The sequence below is a fragment of the Solanum dulcamara genome, chromosome 4 (genome assembly GCF_947179165.1).
Source record: "Solanum dulcamara chromosome 4, daSolDulc1.2, whole genome shotgun sequence".
NCBI lineage: Eukaryota > Viridiplantae > Streptophyta > Magnoliopsida > Solanales > Solanaceae > Solanum > Solanum dulcamara.
The window spans coordinates 74,746,256-74,761,664 of NC_077240.1; the positions used below are offsets into that span (position 1 = coordinate 74,746,256).

At 38.4% G+C, this 15,409-nt stretch overlaps 1 long non-coding RNA gene across 2 annotated transcripts; it reads right to left on the reverse strand.

Annotated features, from left to right (window-relative positions):
* Positions 1 to 1,282: 1,282 nt before the first annotated feature.
* LOC129885089 (uncharacterized) lies at positions 1,283 to 15,409 on the reverse strand. Of its 2 annotated transcripts, none has more exons than XR_008766052.1 (4): positions 15,319 to 15,409; positions 14,817 to 14,877; positions 12,070 to 12,155; positions 1,283 to 1,515 (listed from the first exon to the last, which is right to left on the reverse strand). It is a non-coding gene; the product is annotated as an uncharacterized LOC129885089 (long non-coding RNA). The 2 variants fall into 2 exon arrangements; XR_008766053.1 differs by lacking the exon at positions 1,283 to 1,515 and adding an exon at positions 1,653 to 1,953 and having other exon boundaries at positions 12,070 to 12,138.

Genomic DNA, 15,409 nt, shown 5'->3' on the forward strand with positions numbered 1-15,409 from the left:
GTAGTCGTGGGCTTGTCTCGGCACCTTCTTGATAGTTGATAGAGGCTTCATAGAGTTAAATTGTGTAGATTGGAGTTGATGTCTCATTTGAGTTTGTTTTGAAAAATATATTTTTATGAGATGAGATTTACTTATATAAGATTGTTATTTAATTTTTTTTTTCTTTCGAGTTATATTAAATTTTCCGCTGATGTGACTGAATGAGTGATTGAACCAAGTGGTTCGCTTGGGGCCAGCAATGGTCTCCGAGTGCCGGCACTCCTAGGGTACCCTCTCGGACGTGACATTTATTGCCGACTTGTTAATTTAAAGATGATCATTCCTTATTTTTCGATTCAAATTTTTTATTGTTCGTTAAAATCTCTCAAGGGATCCTTTTGAGATTTACTTAATTCTTCAAGTTTTCTCTCTTTTTGTAAAGACGAATCATATTTTCTAGTTGATATATTTAAATTAAATAAATTTCAATAATGACTTAGAATATATATCCTTATGAACTGAGAGTATCAACAATAACAATTTTTCAAGAAAAACTATAAAATAAAGTTAGAATAATAACCTGACTCAAAAACTTAATAAGTTGATATAAAGATATCAAAATAATGTTGTGCTTCTTCAATATAATGATTACTTGTTGGCTTGTTGCACTTCATAAAATTTTAAAACGATACCAAAAAATAAATTTTGTTCTTTCAATGAGTTTTGTAAGAGAAAGTTTAATATTGAAAATAAAAATAATAAAATACGGAATAAAAATGATGAATATAAAATAAATAATAATAGAGGCTCAAATTATTAGGAGATAAATAAGAAAATACAATTTTCCACTTAAGAAAAACTATTTCGAAAAATTATTACATTCCCCTAGAAAAGTGGAAACTAACAGGCACTTTAAATATTAGATTTTTTTACTTCATACATGTTTTTTTTTTAAAAGAAGAAATGTAGAAGTACATATGATTTTTTTTAAAAAATATGTATAAGTACTTTAAAAAAAAATGTATTGGATGCTCAATGTAAGCAACCATCTTAGACTGAAACGATTTTGTCATGAGCCGTTCTCTACAAAAGGTTGTGACCCGCACCCGGTGCCCTACTTGACCGAGCGAACCAGCTTGATTGTTCTAACATGTACCTCATATCATTGACTCACATCCATATATAAAAACATATAACTAATCCCTTTGATAGAATAAAAATCGAACTTAACAATTCTTAAAATAATCCAAATAAAGATCGAAATCAATAAATATTAAAATGTACTTAAAATAATCCCAAGTAACGTGATCAACCATAAAACCAACTAAAACACGTCTATGAAGCTTCTATGGAGTTGCTAAAAGGAATGCACAAGACATAAATCTCCTGACTATTCCCCAAAACAAATACTGAATAAAGCAATAAAATTATTTAACTGAAAGAGAAGAAACTCCTCATTCAAAGGTGGAGCTCACCAAATCAACTTCCGAAATAACACGGCCTAGCCCGTAGTCTTCTCGTCTATAACACCTGCGTCTACATTGGCATAGGTCAATGTAAGTTCCACAAAGAGAACGTCAATACACCACTAACGATACTCAGTAAGTATCAACATTCTCCTTACTAAAGTCTAAATGAGATCTTGATATAAAATCATAATTCATCATAAAGTGTTTTACAAGTGTGAAGCAAGAAAACAATCACTAAAGCTTATAACTTTGTGCATAAATTTATTCTTTTCACATGTATTAGTCAATTGAATTCCTCTTATGCTCAATTGTGACAATTAGTAACCCTTTATACGGTTACTCGTGGCCCTTTATACAACCACCAAATCTTTTGTTCCTCGTAATGGTAATATTAGCAACCCTTTGTACGGCTGCTCGTGACCCTTCATACGACCACCATTCATGTTGTGACTCTGTCACAATCCAAGAACGGAGGTCATGATGGCACACATTCCAAATCCCATTCCTATGTTTAAGCCGAAAAGCAAAACCATATGAGACTCCTAAAGGAAAGTTAGGCCACAAATAAACGCAATAAAAGAACAAAGATGAAATTAACCCAAAACCGGGTGTCATTAGTGTAAAGAGCATCTAATAAAATGATCAAATCTGACAATCATAAATCTTTGAGTAATAATAAAGACTAGAAATAAAAGCTAGAAATAATGGCGGTCCGAATCACAAGACCTCACCATTAATCTGAATGGTGATGTGTCCGCTAGAATCAACTACCGTGCTGGATACCCTGACTAGTATATGCATCAAAAGGGACACTGAAGTAGGGGTGAGTACACTCCACATGTACTCAGTAGGTTTAACCGACTGAGTATAAGAAATTAATTAGATACTATGAAATAAACTAAGGAATGCTTCCACCTGCACGCAGAAAAGTCCTACTCCGACTATGCTACTGCCAATTTATATAGAACGACACAAATAAAGTAAACACGTAAATATAATTCAATATCACAAATTAAACAGATAGAAAAAATATCACAGGTATCAATGCAATGCAATGCATTATGATGATGAAATAATATGAGGGTACGGTGGGATCAAGGTTGTCGCACAACTTGTCGTATACACCCGTCGAGCTGTGCTACCAAGCAGGACCCATGGGAGTCTCACAAACCATACACCTCATCACAATCTCAATGTATCAACTATCTCGCCACCCAACTCATGGCCAAGGATTCATGATACTAATATCTCATTTGCTTACCACCTACTCATGGTCAAGGACATATGAAAGGTGTCACATTTTCTTTCTCAAAAAAGGTTTTCACAATTCTCAACTTCCCCATGATCAATGATAATATGAATGAGGATGAATGCATTTACAACATATAAGGCATAGAAGTAATATTCAACTCAACATGTAATACAGAGTTCAAAGTTCTCAAAACTTAACCTAAGCATGATTTTCACCCTCAATATCTAGTAATAGGAAGGAAATACCTCAAATTAAGTATTCACCAATCTCTCAACAATATCTCAATCCTCAGGCATGCTCAAACCATCAACTCAACCCCTCAGATGGGCATTACAAGTCAAATAACCTTTTCACATTTTTACTCAGTTAAGTCATAAATTACACAGTCTCAATCACAGATAAATTATCACATAAGGCCCCCACACGGGTTACACATCACATATAAGCCCCACACGAGCATCACAATAGAAGTTATCAGTCCCAAACTACACTACAACACCATCCAAAGTCTAGAACATAGAATTTGACTAATTACCCTAACTCAACCCCAAGAAGGATAGCCAAACCTACCTCAATTGTCAAAACCGCACTCGACGCTCTACCAGATGAACGACCTCTGAATTCAACGCTCGAAATGATAACCCACTATTAAGAATGAAACATATGCGTCATAAGGAGCCCAATGACACCCATATTGATAGATTTCAGAACCGTGGATAAAACAGTCCAAAAATTAATTAATTTTGAAAATGGTCAAATCTAAAATTTTATTGCAAAATCACGTTCTACTCATTGAGGGGAGTTTGTGAGTGAAAACCCCATAAAAATAGACCAAGAAATCATCAAGAAGTAAAGAAATCCAAAATCAAGGTTTTGGGGGGTAAAATCTTCATTTGAAACTTAGATTTTTGAATTAATTAAGAAGAGGAATTTAGGAGAATTTGATAAAAGATAGATAAGAGGGCTTACCTAGACAAAATTCTCCACGAATTAGCTCAAAAACACATTCTCCCTAGCTCCTAAATGAGTAACAATGGTGGAATTGAGGAAAAATGAGAGAAAATCCGACTTAACACTGTTTAGGTCAAAAATGACCCTCACGATCGTGATCCATTAAAGTTCGGGATCACAAAAGACACGATAAGAAAAAACCCATTGCGATCGCGAAATAATCTTTGCGATCGTGAAGACCATTTTCCTGACTCTACGTGATCCCGTGACCTAAGGTCGCGATCGCGATGAACAAAAATACCTGCACCAGAAACCAGATCACAGTTGAATGCTAAGTCTAAAAATGTTCTTGGTTGGACCCTTGAAAATCATTTGGGGTCTGATAAAAATAAATCGGATATGCTACTATACTAAATTTGATATTTAGGACTCAATGGAATCATTAAATTTCCGAAAAAAGTTTTTTTGACCAAAATACCCTTCCGAACCCCTTATTGGCATAAAAATCAATTTTTGGCCTAAAGGTTCGAAACGACGATTAAGGTCCCGGGGCTCTAAGTCAATGTTCAATCAGACCAAACTCGATATTTCGAACACAACAGAACTGATAGAATTTTTATCCGACACTCAGATCTTAAAATGTTGACCGAAGTCAAACCAATTCATTTGAAACCTCACTTTTCAAGTTAAGACCTCAAATACACATATCAATCCCAAATCTATTTTCGACGATTCTCCTAGACCAATTTCCATATTGTGGAGATGATGAAATTGATGAAATTTCATTTCGAGACCCGTAGAATTAATGGAATCATCGAAAATCACTTTTTTACATCATAACTCTATAAAAACTCAGGAATTTGCCCAATCCACTATCTATTAAGGCTTTAACACATTTAACTGCACAAACTTAAACAAATAACATTCGGAGGCACTAATAATAGGGGTAAAATGGCAATTTCTTGCAAATTTTTGAAAATGACTCTCAAGGTCATTACAATATCCACTAATAAAAAGGATGTTTGTCCTCGAACATATGATAAAGGAAAGTACCTGGAGTCTCAAAAAGCTGAGGGTACTAGGCTCGCATATCAGACACTAACTCCCAAGTCGCCTCCTCAACAGGCAGATGCCGCCACTACACCTAGACCGAAGCGATCTCCTTGGTTCTGCGCCTATGAATCTGTCTGTCTAGGATAGCTACCGGCTCTTCCTTATAAGTCAAATTCGTACCCAACTCTACTGCATCATAAGAGATTATATGAGACTTATCCGATATGTACTTGCAAAGTATAGAGACATGAAACACCGGATGGATAGCTTATAGTCTAGGGGGTAAGGCCAACTCATAAGTCACCCCACCCATTCTTTTCAGAATCTTAAACGGGCCAACAAACCCCGGACTAAGCTTGTGCTTCTTCCCGAACCTCATCACACCTTTCATGGGTGATATTTTAAGCCATACACAATCACCTACCATGAACTCTAAAGAACGAACCCTCCTGTCAGCATAGCTCTTTTGATGACTCTGAGCTGTCAATAGTCGACCCTGAATCAAACGTACCCGCTCTATAGCATCTCTGAGTAAGTCAATATCTAATAGATCAACCACAACTGAATCAAACCACCCAATGGGTGATGGACATTTAGGACCATACAATGCCTCAAATGGTGCCATCTGAATGCTAGAGTGATAGCTGTTATTATATGCAAACTCTGCTAAGGGCAAGTGTTGGTCCCATCGAACACCAAAATCAATCACATAGGCCCTAAGCACATCCTCCAACACTTGAATAGTCTGCTCGGACTGGCCATCAGTCTGGGGATGAAATGTTGAACTGATCTCTAGTCGCGTACCCAAACCACGTTGCAAGGCCTCCCAAAAATAAGAGGTGAATACTGAACCCCAATCCGACATAATAGAGATAGGCACCCTATGTAATCTAACAATCTTACGAAGATAGATCGTAGCTAACTACTCCTTATTGTAGCTAGTCTTCACCGGAAGGAAATGGGTTGATTTGGTCAATCGGTCCACAATCACCCAAACAGAGTCATACTTATCCAATGCCATAGGTAATCCAGACATAAAGTCTATAGTAATACGCTCTCATTTCCATTCAGGAATGGGCATCCTTTGTATAGGACCACCCGATTTCTGATGCTCATACTTGTTGGAATTTTAGATACTTAGCCACAAAATCAACAATGTCCCTCTTTATGCCACACCACTAATAGTGTTGTTTCAAGTCATGAAATATCTTCGCCGCTTTCGGGTGAATATAATACTTGGAGCAATGAGCCTTCTCCAATATCATCCGTATCCAATCACCGACCTTGGGCACACAAATGCGACCATTAATCCTCAAAACTCCCTCTGAATCAAGAGAGACTGATTTTTCTTCACAACTCAACACTTTCTCTCGAATGACCCTCAACTTGTCATCCTTAAACTGGTGGGTGCGAATCTGATCCATCATAGTAGATCTAGCCTCCACAAAGGCTAAAATGCTATGATGTGTAGAAATGTCAAAGTCGGACCAACTGTCTAGCCAATGACTAAACCTCCAAAGCCAAGGGCCTCTCATTCGCCTTAAGGAAGGCCAAACTACCCATACTATGTGCTTTCCTACTCAGGGCATCCACTACCACATTTGCTTTGCCCGGATGATAAAGGATGGTGATGTCGTAGTCTTTCAATAACTCCAACTACCTACGTTTCCTAATGTTCAAATTCGATTGAGAAAATATATACTTAAGGCTATGGTAGTTAGTAAAAATCTCACAATGCATACCATAGATATAGTGCCTACACAATTTTAGAACAAATACCACCATCGCCAATCTAAGTCATGGGTAGGATAGTTCTTCTCATGTACCTTTAACTATCGAGAAGCATAAGCTATAACTCTACTCTTTTGCATCAATACGCCATCTAACCCTACTCCCAAAGCATCACAAAATACAATAAAGGTCACACCCTCTTCGGGTAAGGCTAAAATAGGTGCTGAAGCCAATAACTCCTTGATCTTTTGAAAGCTTGCCTCATATTCATCAGTCCACTAAAATGCCACGGTCTTTTGAGTTAGGCTAGTCAATAGGGCTGCAATAGAAGATAAGCCTTGAGCAAACCGACGATAATAGCTTGCCAACCCAATAAAACTCTGAATCTCGATAGCCGAAGTAGGCCTAACCCAATCACGAATTACAGCAACCTTGGCCGGATTGACCATAATACCATCCTTGGTCACCACATGACCCAAAAATGCCACAGACTCGAGCCAAAACTCACATTTGGAGAATTTTGCATACAACTTCTCCTCTTTCAATCTCTGAAAGACTTCCCTCAAGTGCATAACATGATCCGCCTCATTCTTGGAATAAACCAAGATGTCATCAATAAACACTATCACAAATGAGTCTAAATAAGGTCGAAATATCCGATTCATCAACTTCATAAAAACGGTCGGGGCATTAGTCAACCTGAAGGTTATAACCACAAACTCATAATGCCTATAACGAGTCCTGAATGCAGTCTTCAGGATATCAAATTCCCAAACTCTCAATTGGTGATATCCCGACCTCAAATCAATTTTGGAAAACACTGATGCACCCTGAAGCTGGTCAAATAAATCATTGATGCAAGGAAGAGGGTACTTGTTTTTTATGGTAACTTTGTTTAAATGTCATAGTCAATGCACATCCTTATAGTACCATCATTTTTCTTCACGAATAAGACGGTGCACCACACGGCGATATACTAGGCTGAATAAACTCCTTCTTCAACAAATCTTCCAATTGTTCTTTTAACTCCTTCAACTCTGCCAGAGTTATCCGATAAGGAGAAATAGAGATGGACTTGGTGCCCGGCTCTAAATCAATCATAAAATCAATATCATGGTCAGGAAGAACACCCGATAAGTCTGTGGGAAACACATCCATAAACTCTCTCACTACCCTCGTAGTCTCTAAAGGAGCCGACTCTATAGTGAGATCATATGAATGAGCCAAATAAGACAAACAACCTTTATCCATCAAATGACGAACACGAATATAATATATCACCCCCTTCGAATACGAACTCGGATTACCCTTCCATACTAAGTTAGGCAAACTGAGATAAGCTAAGGTCACGGTCTTTTCATAGCAATCTAATATAGCATGATAAGGAGATAACCATTCCATACCCAATATCACATAAAAATTAAGCATGCTAATAAAATCAAGTCTACACGGGTCTCTATACCCAAAAATATCACCAAGCACCTCCGATATACCCGATCCACCACTAAGGACGCATCTACCGAGGTAGAAACAATAATAGGCACAGTAAGAGGCTCACACACATAGTCACTATCCACATCAAAATATGTCGACACATAAGAATAGGTAGACCTTGGATCAAATAATTCCGAAGCAGGATGGTGGCAAATTGGAACAATAACTGTAATAACTTCATCAGAGGACTCTGCCTCAGATCTACCTAGTATAGCATAGCATAGCATAACATAGCTGACAGTCACCTCTGGCCTGTGAACCACCACGAGTGTCACCTCTAGCTCCACCCTTGGCACCCTTGGTGCCACCTCTAGTGCCTTGTGTAGTACCTCGAACGTTTGGAGCAGGAGTAGAATGAATAGCCAGTGTCCTGGACCGTCTAGTAGAAAAAGTATGTTTGAGGCAATGTTGGGCCTTATGACCAAACTCATCACACATAAAGTAGTCTCGAGGTCCTGAAATGCGTAAAGGATAACCAGAAGTATCAATATGTCCTCTGGAGCTCAAAAAACCACTATAACCAGCCTGACCCAATCTAGATCCACTGGTACCATCTGAACCCTAAATAGCTGCCTGAACCAATCTGCCCTAATAACCATGGGCACTTGAACCCGAATACTCCCTACCTTTGGAGGAGTGACCACCAAACTGACCCTATCGACGGAACCTTTTGGTCCTTTTCTAGCATGCCGAATCCTCTCTATCATCCTGGCGTGGTCAATAATACTCTAGAAGGTACTGCCGGATAGTAAAAAGAGAGTTGTAGCCTCTTGAAGATAACCCGCAAATCCTTTCACCAACTTGCGGATCCGCTCAAACTCAGTAGAAATACTAGATATGGCATAACGAGACAACTCAGGAAAGCGATCCTTGTACTCAGATATGCATAAGGGCCCTACTCTAATCTATCAAACTCATCTTTACTCTGGTCACGAAGGATATAAGGCACGAACCTCTCAAGAAATACCTCTGAAAAATACTCCCAACTTATTATAAGGGAACCAGCAAGCCTACGGGCAATAACCGATCTCCGCCACTACTTGGCCATCCCTGTGAATTGGTACGAAGTTGTAACATCCCTCAAAATTTTTCCTAAAATTCGGACCCTTCTTGTATTCGGGTAGGGTCGAACTCGAGTATTGTGGAGCATTTGCATGAGTTAAGATGAGTATTTGAGAAATTGAGCAGCGTTAGAGGTGATGTGGGGTCATGAAGGACCCCTAAGACCAAATCAAATCCAAAAGATTCATCGTGGCTAAGTTTGAGGAGGAGTTCGCATAAGGGGTTGACTTCTAATGATCCTATCTTTTGAAGTACGATAATCTGGGTGGACCATGACCTATTAAATTAAAGGTCATCGAGTCTTCCTTCCAACGCCACCAAAAATATAAATTTTGGAGTTCGGAGTCAAAAGATATGACGATCCTAAGACGAACTAACATGACAGAAATTTTAGGCCTGGGCTGCAACTATTGGGGATCTGGGCTTGGCGCCGCAGTGGCGTGACGCGCCACTATCGTGCCACAAAATAGCCTCAGTAGTTTGGTCCCTGGCGCGACGCGCCACTATTGGGTTGCAGGGTTTTTACGCCTAATCGACTTGGCACTACAGTGGCGCGCCACTATCGCGCCAGGAGCATTTTAGCCTATTTTTCAAAACTTTTGAGAAGGGGCAATTTGAGAATTTGTCCCAAATTATATATGTATCATCCTTGAGCATTTGGGAACATAACTTTCAGACTCTCTATCTCTCTAAAAGCCCTAGAAGTCTCTCTCTCTCTCTCTCTTCTTCTTTTTCATTTCTAACAAGGAATTACCTCCAAGAGCTCCAAGATTCGAGTTCTCCATTGAAGACCCGACATCAAGGTTTTCTCCAAGTATTCACTAAGGTATGTAAGGCTATCCAAAGCATGGGTTGAGTCCACCCATGTGCCCTACTCTTGCTTTGAGGTTAGAGGTCCATGAGAATAGAGTTTCTTGGTATGGTTTATGTGTGAATGAGTTTTGTCTCCTATTAAATTGACTTTATTAGTGTTGATGTTATTGAGCTAAGAAGTTCCTAAAACCTTCATGTTAGTATGAGTTGATGGAGATGACTTGTTATTATGTTTTGTTGATCTCTTTAACCATATGATTATGTTGCGTAAGTCAATTTTTCTTGAATGTGCTATTCTACTTGAATTGTTGGGTTAAAGCCTTAGAGTTGTGATGAGTCCTAAGGAGGGGTTATAAATGCTTATCTAAATGAGGCTTGATTGAGTTGATTGGAGGATAGAATTGATGAGTGGACGAGGTCCTAAATGGGACTTGCCATTATGACTTAATTGAGTTGAAATGAGAATAGAGTTGATGAGTTGGCAATGTCCCACATGAAACTAGCCGTAAGGGCTTATTTGAGATGATTGGAGGGAGTTTTATGAGCATGGAGTCATGGGAGGAGTATCAATGTCTGATTGTTGTACTATCACTGGCTCATAGGTGATGGTTGTCGAATAAGAGAAACTCCCATTTAGGTCTTGATAGTACTCCGAGTCAGTTGAGTCGAGTGGCTTGTGATTGGTCCCGTCTAAACCATTTCTTGTTAGACTTAGGACACTTGAGTGAGTTGTTATATATATATGAGTTGAGATCCTGAGTTGATATTGGTGTTTTCTTGATATTTGTTTCATCCGGCCATTTTACATACTCGTACATTCCACGTACTGATGTCATTTGGTCTGCATCGTTTCATGATGTAGAGATAGGTACCAGAGATCATCAACCGGCGCACCGTTGATTATCCACACACTTCCAGCTACTTGGTGAGTCCTCCTAGTTTCGGAGGATCTTGAGCTTCCTGTATAGTTTCGTTTTATCTCCTTATTTTGATTGTTGGTAGCCATGGGCTTGTCATTGGCATCTCCTAGACTTTGATAGAGGCTTCATAGACTAGAGTGTGGGGAGGTGGGACTGTTACCTTGAGGAGTCCTATTATACTTGTTTTGTTGAGTTGATAATGTTTGGCCTTCGGTCCTCATATTGTGAAAAGTATGTTATGATTGAACCCTCCTTTGAGTGAATGTGATTGAATGATAGTGTGACTGAATCAGGTGGTTTGCTTGAAGGTCAGAAATGGCTTTCGAGTGCCGGTCACGTCTAGGGTACCCTCTCTGGCCGTGCCATCAAATCTAGGAGGTGCCAACCGAATAAATCTCTCAAAGCTTTTCTATTCATCTACCAACATGGCAATACTAGCTGCAAACCTCGAGAGTATGATAGAAGGCACAAAAGAAAATCCAGGAGTCTGGAACCCAACACTAGGCCCCTGAGCTGGTGACGTAGTACGAACTGCGATAGAAGAGCCTAAAGTACTTGGAAGAACATCGGGAGTCAAAGCACCATCCAATCTAGCCAATAATATTATCAATAACTCATGAATCATCGAGGCACTATCGGGGACCGCAAGAGGCCGGGATGGCCTCTGCTCCTCAATCTGCTGCTCATAATCATCCCCGTGCTCATACACCAGCTCAAGCAATGTCTCTCTAGCTCGGCCATGAGAAGGTGCTTCTCCCTTAGCTCGGCCTCATCCTTTGACTACACCGCGTCCTCTGCCTCGCTCATGAACTGGGGCTCAAGTAGCAAGTATGGCCTCACTCTTGGCGACTTCGGGTCTAGTCCTCACCATTTGCGCAGAAAAAATAGATTAGAGGTATACAACACTTGATTTAAATAACTCGCACGAAAGAAATCAAAAGAAGGAATTTATCCTAACAAGTATCTTGCAGCCTCTCGAAGATAACTACAAAAGTCTACGTATTGATCCGCAAGACTCTACTAGACACCTGCTCTTTAACTTATGAGATCGGTGAACCTGGCTCTGATACCAATTTGTCACAACCCAAAAATAGAGGTCATGATGACACACATCTCAAATCCCATCCCGCTGCTGAGAAGTAAAATCATATGAGACTCTTAAAGGAAAGTCAAGCCACAAATAAATGCAATAAAAAGACAACGATGAAATTAACTCAAAACATAGTGTCATAAGTGTAAAGACTATCTAATAAAATGATCGAATATGATATAAATCATAAGTCTCCAAGTAATAATAAAGACTAGAAATAAAAGCTAGAAATAATGACGGTCTGAATTCTAATACCTCACTAGTAATCTGAATGGTGATGTGTCCGCTAGAATCAACTACTGCGTTGGACATCCTAGTTAGTATCTGCATCAAAAAGGACACTGAGGTAGGAATGAGTAGACTCCACATGTACTAAGTAGGTTTAACCGAATGAGTATAAGGAATTAATCAGAAACTGTGAAATAAACAAAGAAACGCTTCCACCTATACGCAAAAGAGACCTATTTCGGCTACGCTGCCGCCGATTTATATAAAATGATGCGAATAAAATAAACACATAAATACAGTTCACTATCACAAATTAAACAGATAGAACAAATGTCACAGGTATCAATGTAATGCAATGCGTTATGATGATAAAATGATATAAGGGTGCGGTGGTATTAAGGCTGTCGTATACACCTGTCGAGCTATGCTACCAAGCAGGACCCATGAGGGACTCGCAGATCATATACCTCATCACAATCTCAATATATCAACTACCTCGCCACCCAACTCATGTCCAAGGACTCATGATACTAATATCTCATCCGCTTGCCACCTACTCGTGGTCAAGGATATATGAAAGGTGACATATTTTCTTTCTCAAAAAGGGTTTCCACAATTCTCAACTTTCCCATGATCAATAGTAATATTAATGAGGATGAAAGCATTTACAACATATAAGGCAAGGAGGTAGTATTCAACTCAATATGTAATACAAGATACAAAGTTTTCAAAACTTAACCTAAGCATGATTTTCACCCTCAATAGCTAATAATGGGAAGGAAATACATCAAATTAAGTGTTCACCCCTCTCTCAACAATATCTCAATACTCAAGCATGCTCAAAACCCTCAAATCAACCCCTTAGATGGGTATTACAAGTCAAATAACCTTTTTACATTTCTACTCAGTTAAGTTATAAATTACACAATCTCAATCACATATAAAATATCACCTAACCCCTACACGGGCTACACATCACATATAAGCCCCCACACAGGCATCACAACATAAGTTATCAGTCCCAAACTGCACTACAACCCTATCCCAAAGTCTAGAACATAAAATTTGACTAATTACTCCAACTCAGCCCCAAGAAGAATAGCCAAGCCTACCTCAATTGCCGAAACCACACTCGAACTCTCTACCGGATGAATGACCTATGAATTTAAGACCCGAAATGATAACCCACTATCAAGAATGAAGCATACGCGTCATAAGGAGCTCAATGACACCCATATTGATAAGTTTCAGAATCGGGAGTAAAACAATCCAAAAATTAATTAATTTTGAGAAGGATCAAACAGAAATTTTATTGCAAAATCACGTTCTACTCAACAAGGATAGTTTGTGGGTGAAAACCTATAAAAATAGACCAAGAAATCATCAAGAATTAAAGAAATCTGAAATCAAGGTTTTGAGGGTAAAATATTCATTTGAAACTTAGATTTTTGAATGGATTAAGAAGAGGAATTTAAGAGAATTTGATAAAAGATAGATAAGAGGGCTTACCCAGATAAAATTCTCCACGAATTAGCTCAAAAACACCTTCTCCTTAGCTTCCAAATGAGTAACAATGGCGGAATGGAGGAAAAATGGGAGAAAATTCGACTTAACACTGTTCAGGTAAAAAATGACCCTCGCAATTGCGATCCATTAAATTTCGCGATCACAAAAGACACGGTAAGAAACAACCCATTGCGATCGCGAACCAATCTTTGCGATCGCGAAGACCATTTCCTGGCTCAACGCGAGTGCGATGAACAAAAATGCCTGCACCAGAAATTAGATCATAACTGAATGCTAAATCCAAAAATGCTCTCAGTTGGACCCTCAAAAATTATTTCAGATCCGATAAAAATAAATTGTATATGCTACTACATTAAATTTGACATTTAGGACTCAATTTTTGGCATAAAAATTCAAAACGACGATTAAGGTCCCAGGGTTCTAAGTCAATGTTCAACTAGACCAACATTCCGGAGCAATGAAACTAACAAAATTCTCATCCGACGCTCGAATCTTAAAAACGATGACTGAAGTCAAACCAATTCATTTAAAACTTCACTTTTCAACTTAAGAGCTCAAATTCACATATCAACCCCAAATCTATTTTCGACGACTCTCCTAGATCAATTTTCACATTTCAAAGCTGATGGAACTGACAGAATTCCATTCCGAGTCTCGTAGCTCTGTTTGATACCGAAAATCACTTTTTTACATCTTAACTCTATAAAACTCAAGAATTTTCCCAATCCACTATCTATTAAGACTTCAACACATTCAACTACACAAACTGAAACAAATAACACTCTGAAGCATAATGATAAAGGTAAAATGATAATTCCGCACAAATTTTCGAAAATAATCCTCAAGATCATTACAGACTCATAGTGGCAAAGTTAGTAACCCTTATTAAGAATTTAAACTTCAGTTGTTAAGATCACCTAATTTAGATCACAACAATTAACTTCACCGATGGTATAGAATCATAGCAGCGACACATTTGGTACACTTGCATTCCAGCACTTTGGCATTTAGAATCACAACATTTACAATCACATAAACTATCAATCAGTTAGCTAGTTTTACAACAGGCATCCCAGGTCATAAATTTATGAGTCTAGAACAGAGAGCACATAGTGCACCGAATAGACTAATAATAAGGAAATATGAGCTTACTCGTTCCAATTAGACTCAATTAACCTTAAGAAACATTTATTTATGAGCATGACTTCGTAGGGAAAGAAATTTGGTATGAACAAGTCTTAACTCACCTGAAAGCTTTAAATTCAGTTCCCTTTCTTCAAGTTTCGAGAGTATTCAACAGCTCACAGTCTACAAATATAGAGCTAAGATCATCAAGACATACTCAACTAACAGTAGCAAGTTCCGAAACTACTTCAGTGCTTAATTGAGAACTTCATTCACTTTTGTGATTATGGTTCTAATCTAACTTTAGTTTCCATTCTCAAACACCCAATAACGTTCTTAATACCACTGACTTATGTTTATTTTAATAGACCCAAAAGATATACTCGACCAATTAGAAGTTCTGTCAAGGTCCGAAATTCGCCAAAATATTTGATGGTTTCGTCCAACACAGAAAAGAAGTATCTTCTCCCATTTCTTTGATATTTTTATTAATCTTAATCCTAATCTCAACTCACCAAATGAACTGGAAGGAAATTCTAGTCGATTTTTCCATGACCACTACGGTCCAACAATCTTGTCATCTTTACAAGAAATTTTAATCAATAAGCATAACAGAGTATATACCTATTCCTCGATTTAATTGCAACAGAAGGATGTTTCCTAGTCTCTCGGACCCTCTTCTCCGTTTACTAGAATTGAAAGACTAAAACACATA